The sequence below is a fragment of the Grammomys surdaster genome, unplaced genomic scaffold (genome assembly GCF_004785775.1).
Source record: "Grammomys surdaster isolate TR1022 unplaced genomic scaffold, NIH_TR_1.0 752, whole genome shotgun sequence".
NCBI classification, from domain to species: Eukaryota; Metazoa; Chordata; class Mammalia; order Rodentia; family Muridae; genus Grammomys; species Grammomys surdaster.
The window spans coordinates 1,692,317-1,699,996 of NW_021605171.1; the positions used below are offsets into that span (position 1 = coordinate 1,692,317).

General features: G+C 42.0%; 1 protein-coding gene across 1 annotated transcript in view; it reads right to left on the reverse strand.

Moving 5' to 3' along the window:
* Ndnf (neuron derived neurotrophic factor) overlaps nucleotides 1-7,443 on the reverse strand; it is a 42,822-nt gene extending 35,379 nt beyond the window's left edge. Inside the window, exon 1 of the mRNA XM_028782468.1 lies at nucleotides 6,961-7,443. The gene's annotated coding sequence lies outside the window, so the exon portion shown is untranslated. The remainder of the gene's footprint in view (nucleotides 1-6,960) is intronic.
* Between the last annotated feature and the right edge of the window lie 237 nt (nucleotides 7,444-7,680).

The following is a 7,680-nucleotide window of genomic DNA, read 5'->3' on the forward strand; positions in this document are numbered from 1 at the left end:
AAAGAAAGAAAGAAAGAAAGAAAGAAAGAAAGAAAGAAAGAAAGAAAGAAAGAAAGAAAGAGAAAAAGAAAAATCTTTAGGACATGCATGCATGTATATGTATTGGATATAATATATATACATATGCATATATGTTCATTTCCCTGAATTTCAGTGTTATATTGGTCTCTTTTTTATTTAGTTTTATCTTTTAAAATCTTAGGTTATAATTTTTATAATTATAATTATGGAATAATTTTATTGTTACTTTTGGGGCATTTTTACTTTTATAGAAGGCCCTGAAAAATAATTTTCCTTTTAAATTAGTAAAAAAGCCTTTTTTCTGTCAGCTCCATCTCGATAACAGCTGGGCAGGGACACTTCCCTCACATCACTACCATGTAGCTCACTTGTTAAGGGAGAATCCTGCTACCAATGGTGTTGATAGCTACTTAAGAAGCAGTTTCATTTTTCCGTTATAAAAACATTAAATTTTGATTGCAGATTTCCACAAACTTTGAACAGTCACCAATAAAGCTTATAGAAGGAAGCAAAGGAATTTAAAAAAAAAAGAAAAAGAAAAAAAAAAAAGAAACCAGTTGACCAGCAGGGAGCCAACCTCCTGCCCCTGATCTTTGTCACCATTGTGGCAATAAATGTCTCTTTAATTAGTTGGTCCACAAATGTCAGAATCTATCCCAACCCAAAGCTTTTGATAATGAAGTCTGGTGAATGTTTACATTGAATGACACTGACCAGCACACAGCATTTAGAGCTATGGGAAGACATACACGCTGCTGTATCCTTACCATTGAAACTGTACTTACTATATGGGTTTTTAAATGAATTTTAAAGCAAAGATAGATCGTGTATGTTTATACTGTGCAAACTGACTTGTATAATGTCAACTCAACAGTCATCAGTACTCCAAGATGTGTAAGTAGGTTGTGGATTGCATTTTACCACAATATTCTATACACTGTAACTATTATTTTCCAACAGTCTCTTGACACTTGCTGCTTCTAAGCTGGAGAAACCACCAATTCTAAACAAATAGGCCTTTTAAAGTTAGCACTCTTTCTCAAACATATCTACTGCCAGTAAATAGAAAACCACTTACTATCCTTACCAATGATCTGAATATCACTAAGTATAACACTTTGTTCATTTATTATGCTATAATTTAAAAGTGGGACTAGACCTTGCTAAAACAAGGAACAATAATATTCTACAGTTTGTTATCATTATGAGCTCAGAGATTACTGTTTATTTTATAAAAAGAAAACTTCAGCCAGACATGGAATGGCAGTACAGGCCCCTATATCTCAGCACTCCGGAGACAGTCAGATGGGTCTCTGTGAGTTTATAAAACAGTTTGGTCTATATAGCAAATTTAGACCAGTAAGGGCAACATAGTGAAACTCTGTCTCGAAAACAAAACAAAACAAAACAAAACAAAACAAAACAAAACAGAACAAAACAAACAAAAGTAACAACAACAAAAAGAAAAAAAGGAAAGAAAATGAAGAAAAATGGTTATTTATTGTTTCATTTTATCTCCATCTTTGTAGATAAGGCCACAAGGCCATTTAGGGAAGTTACCAGAAATATTGACTTCTACTTATGGATAAAATGTACACTTAAATACATCTATATTATTTTTAGCGTGACTTTAAACTGTAGTCTGTGTTTCAGACATGGCAGCTGGAAGACAGCATTCACCTGGAGTCCTCTTGGAGTAAATGACACGAGCTTGACTGAACTTTAGTGCATCTCCTCTGTCTGTGACACCAGCTGACACTGTTGCAGTTAGGAAGCAGCTATCCGTGCCTGTCCAGCCCCTAATTACAGGTTTGTAATTTGGCCATGTTTAAATGTTTTCATGCTACACAGTGTCAAAGAATTTCACTTTAATGAGTTGATTTCTAATCATGCATAATCAAAATTTGAAGGTCTTCCAAACTATACTAACCTGTTATTTTTAAAAGTCTTTTACCATTCTCAACCAACAAAGGGGCTGCATATTATTCCAAAGAAAACTAAAGCAGATGTTTGATAAGTTAACTATTTACGTTTTACTACTTTGGTGACTGTAACATGTTTCTTGCCATCAGGATGTAAAGTAAACAAATAACTTAGTAAAAGAAAATAAAAATAAAGGAGATACTTGTTTCAGAGTTTTTAACGTGTGAATCTAATACACTTCAGAAAAATATGTAAAATGGTAAATGCAAATAAAATGATGTCATCCAAATTTTCAGTAGGAAATAAAACTTGACAAATAAAAAACTCAAATAAAAAACTCAATTTCACCAATGACCTAAAATCAATTCCCAAAGGTTGAAAGAATAACAAGATGAAATCCTGAGCTCTCCATGCTTTTGTTATAGCACTGAGGACCACAGGATTTAGAGTGAAGCTTAGATGGAGCCTTGCTCCGTGAGTGCCTTGGCAACAATGGCATTGCTGCAGGGCCCACGGTTCAGCTATGCTGTGGTCAGACCTGTTCCTTCATCCTAACAGGATGAGGACACAGAGCTATGCTTCCTCTTTCTCTGCACCCATCAGATGTTCTACTCCTAATTTCTAAATAGCAAAAGGAGCAAAAAAATATGTGTGATATCTATGTTTTTGTATACAATTTATGCTTTTCAAATCTCTCAGAAGAGTGAGATTTGTCAAGTTGGTCTTTGCAGGTATTATTATTATTATTATTATTATTATTATTATTACTATTAGACTGTAAAGGGAGAGGAAAGATATGGGTCTGGCCTCTCTGAATTTAATATTGAAGAGGTGAGCAGCTTACAATGAAGCTCTTTACAAGTGCCAGGTGTTATCTTTGACGTGTCAATCGATATGTGAACGTGCGCAAAGACACTGCAATACTATGCCCCACACTCTGAGATTATGGTCTATGTGCTACTGTGCAAGACAGAAACCTACTATATTTCCTGAATTTAGTTTTCTTCCTAGATGGAAATCAACAAAGAAGTTTGACTCTATACATCTTGCCATTTTATTTGTCTTTTGTTCCCACCACTTTTAATAATATAAGGAAGAAATAAAAACTATCTGAACACAAGGCATAAACCACGGAGTATTATTACGAGTATTTATTTTATGAGAGTTTTGCCTATACATTTGTATACACACCACATATGTGCCTCGTGCCCTCGGAGGTCAAAAGAAGGCATCTGATTCCATAGACAGAGAATCGTAACAGTTGTGAGCCACTAGGCGGGTTCTGGAAACTGAAACCAGGTCCTCTGCCAGAGCAACAAGTGTTCTTAGTCACTGACTCATCTCTCTCGTCTTAATATTGAGTGTTTTTTAAGGTAATATTTAAATACTAGCAGAGTTGTGCTTTAAAATCTGTTTGGAAGTCAAAGTTGTGTGTTGTTAATTTTTAAACAACTCATCTGTGCTGTGTCTACTAACCAGGGAATGAGACAACAGAAGATAGACAAATTATGTTTTTCAGAATAATCACTCCAAAATAACTTAGAGAACCTAGAAATGAATCTGGAGAATGACTGTGCCTTTGAAGCAGCATAAGGAACTGTGCAGACACGTTCTTCCTAGTGATTAGAAAGGACTATTCTGTAAGTGTGTGCCTCTGTGGGTTATAGTTCCTCCATTAAGACATGACAAGAAAACAAGGAGAAAATGAACACTTATGAGACAGCATAAAGCATCTCATCACAGGGAAACTGAGGACAAGACAATAAAATAATAGAATCTGTGCAATTATGTGGGATTCACATGGCATTTCTGCTTTCTGCTATCTATTCAAAATCTGTTCTTATGTTAACCTGAAAAGCTTTCGTTCTCACCAACGTCATTGGGGGTTGGAGGAGTATGATAGCCAGCTTTAAAATAGATAGAGCATTCTGATCTCTGGTTAGGCAAAATAGAACTGCTAAGAAAACTACACTGAGACCTTTCTTTCATTGCAAATATTTTGTTAGAGCTTTAAAATACATAGTTTTCCCCACTACAAGGAGAGTCTGCTTCATAAGTCCATATGAGAAAGCCTAAAGTCAGAAAGGCCAAATTCATGATGTCAATGGAAAGTCTCTAAATTACATGAAGATGACCTGTTTTAGCTGCTTAGGATGTTAAATTCCTTTGCACCATATGACAAAATTATGATGTGAGGTTTTTTTTTTTCTAAGATTTATAGTTTAGCACATGGATGCTAAGACCTAGGACAAATAAACTAAAAGCCAGGCATTCCTTGTTCATACAAGGATGGTTTGCAATTACACATTTTGTTACATCTTCAGAGATAAAAGCTGTGTGTGCAAGTGATTAAAGGATGCTTTTATTTATACTGAAATAAATGCATAATAAGCCACATATAATTCATAACAATTTAGGCCTATTAAAGAGTTCTAGCTTCTTTTTTATGATGGTTACTAATTAAAAGAGTATTGCTGCCTGATTCTTTGACATAAAAGTTTAATGAATAAAAGGTTCTGATATAAAAATAAAAATAGGGATACAAAGTTGCAAGCGAGTGAGTTTCAAGGGTCTGGTGAAGATTAAGGACAGTCACGGAAAAAGCTGTGCAGAGAAGAAATGGGCAATGGCTCTAAGTGAAAAAGAGTTTTAAAGTTTTATCTCTCTCTCTCTCTCTCTCTCTCTCTCTCTCTCTCTCTCCCTCTGTGTGTGTGTGTGTGTGTGTGTGTGTGCACGCGCCACATGTGCATGAGTGTGCAGGCACTGAAGTGCAGGTGCCAACCACAGCTGGATTTACAGGGGGTTGTGAGTTGATCTCTGTGGGTGCTGGAACAGAACTAATGTCCTTTGCAAGAGCATTAAAACCTTTTAACCTCTGAGACATCACTCCAACCCCTGGAAGAAGAGTTTTTGATGGAAATTTGAAACAGTACTAATCTCTAACTTGGGGGAGGGAACATTCCCAGTTGTCCCACCATCCCCCAAATTGGAATGTAATTTCAGAGGAGTTGCTTTTAGAGAATGAATGATAGGATATTTTAATATAATCCTGAATATAGGTTTAGATTGAAAATGGGAATTGGGACCATAATTAATTATGTTGCCAAGTTTTTTAAACTCTGAAAAGTCAAAGCGATGAAAATGACATTTCATAAGGTTGCAACCCTCTACAACTTCCCGAGTTAAAACTGGTAAAATGACAGTATCTTTTTTGACAGTTTGATTAATCCCATATGAGGAATGAGTGTGGGGAATGAATACAGTTGTGGTGTTGGCACTTTCGGAAACCACTGTAATAGGAGACTGACATAAAACCAAGTGAGTGTAAACACAGACTTCAGCTGGTGTGATGGCCCTATTAGCACTCTTAATACTTAATAATGAATAATAATAAATACCGACCGCACCCAGCACACTCTGCTCCGAACGCGCACCGCCTCTGGCATCCATACATCCATCTCTCTTTCAGGATAATAAAACAATTCAAACGCAGCATCCAATCCTCAGCAACTGCTCTCTCGGGAGGGAGGGGTGTTTTATCTGTTTTATCTCCACTTCTGTGAGCTCGCGGAGGGTTTTACTTGCTTGAAAGAGGCAGGGAATGGTGTGGGGGTCCTGTTTATTACCGTTGATGACCCCCCTCCCCAAGTTCTCACAGGCACTCAGTAACCTGGTAGGAAGAAATGGGGAGGAGTGGAGACCTCTTCAAAGAAAAAAAAAACCTGAAAAAGAGGGCTACAAAGCAAGTAGGGGGAGGGGTAGAGAGAGAATGAGAAGGTAACGTGTAGGAGACACCAAGCTCAAGACAAATAAACATTCCTTGTGATTTAGCAGGACTAAAAGAAAGTAGTAAACAAACCACCACCCCAAGGTACTTAAAAGAACTCTGTTTTAAATATATATATTAAAACTAGAGACTCTCGAAGGTTCATTTTCCCACTCTGGGTCTTGCTTTCAGAGAGCTAACGGTCTCCAGAGCAGATAATGGACTGCGCTCTGCAGGGACAAGGAGGAGGGCGGTGACCTGTGAGGGATTGGGGTGAGCCAGTTTCGAGCCACCCTACTGCAGCAGAAGCAACCGACTTCAAGAATTCTCACATCTCGGCTGGAGACGGAGAAGAGAGAAAGAATGAGAATGAAGCTTGAGCGACAAAATGAAAGAGCACCCCAAATCACAGTTGGGAAGCGCCTGGGAAGAGAGGAGCCGGTCTGGAAGCTTAGCGCTTTAACTCAGGAAGCTCCCTGCGGGCGCGACAAGGAGAAAGGTGGCTGAGACTAGAGAGCTCTGCCTGGCACACACACTATAGAGGTCACCACACAAGGTGGCCGCTGCGGCGGCGGGACCGTGTCCCGACCTCCGTAGCTACTCTGCTAAGCTGAGGAAAGTAGGAGCCAGACCTAGACCACCCAGCTTAGGGAAGTTTCTCTAAGGATGCTAGTCTGCGTGGCAGAAGACAAATGAGGAGAGCGCGGCGTCCCTGGCTAGTCCCAGAAGATTCCTGCCACCGCCTCGCAGCCACCCTCTGCAGGGAGCCCACCTCTATGCTCCACTCCGCGAATCCTGCAAGCTTCGCAGACCCATGCTAGTGCCCCCGAAAATCTACCGCCCCAACACCCAGTCCCGCAGAAGTAGTAGTGGAGGAGGACTTCGAACCCGGGGAGAGAAGCAAGAGCCCACCGCCAGCAGGTCAAAGTCAGTGTCTAGGCAGGGCTAGGATAAAGCTGGTGGTTCTGGGGACCCACTCCAGCCCCACGCAGCGTGTCCATCGCCCCAGCACTGGCGCTGTCTGTTTACCTAATACATTTGTGACCCAGCCACAGACCGACCAGACAAGCCCAGTGAGCGCTGCCCATGTCCGTGTTCTAGAGAGCCTCTGACCGCTCCCTTCCCAGTGTGAGGATGCACCTCAACCCGGACCTTAAACTAGCCCGTAGGTGCAAACGCGGTCCGGTCAGGTCCGCACCGGCTCACGAAAGCGCCGGGGAGGCGACGATTGAGTCGATCTTGTTCCTTACCTTAAAGAATTTGTTTTTTTTCTAGCGGGAAGAGGAAAGTTTGGTTGTTTTTTTTTCTCCCCGGGGGTGTGGTGTGAGGAAAAAGCCCAGGTCTCGGGATCCCACCAAGATGTCAAGTACCAGGATCCACGAACAGAAGGGACCTGCACTCTAGGGCAAAATTTAATGCCCAAGTGTCCCAACTTTGTGGCGGGCGCTGCAAACTTCCAAGGCGGGCAGAAGGCCGGCGACACGCGGCCGCAGAAGTTGCGGCGAAGTGGTGCAGGCAGCGGCGCCGGGCAGGGGGTCGCGGGATAGCGCTGGCGGACGCAAGGGCTGGGTGGCAGGACGACACTCAATGCGCCCGTAGAGCTGGCACTCCCGGACCGGCTGGCTCGCTGAACGCCGGCGCCGGCTTCAAAGGAAGAGCCCGGTGCACGGGCGACAGAGGCGGCGGCTCGGACGCGGCTCGCTAAGCTCTGCTCTCTCGCCGCTCCGGGCAAGGAGTGTGAGCTGGCTCCTAGTGTCACCGCAGAGCTCGAGCCTCTGCCCCTCCCAGCCCGCCCGCCGCTGCCCGCTGCCCCGCCTTCCTCTGCCCGCCGCTCCCCCTTAGTGCCTCGCGCCCTCTCCCGCTGCGCGCCAGCAACTCTCTCTCTCTCTCTCTCTCTCCCTCTCCCTGTCCCTCTCCCTCTCTCTTTCCCTCCTTCCCTCCCAATCTCTCTCCTTCTCTCTTTCCCTCTT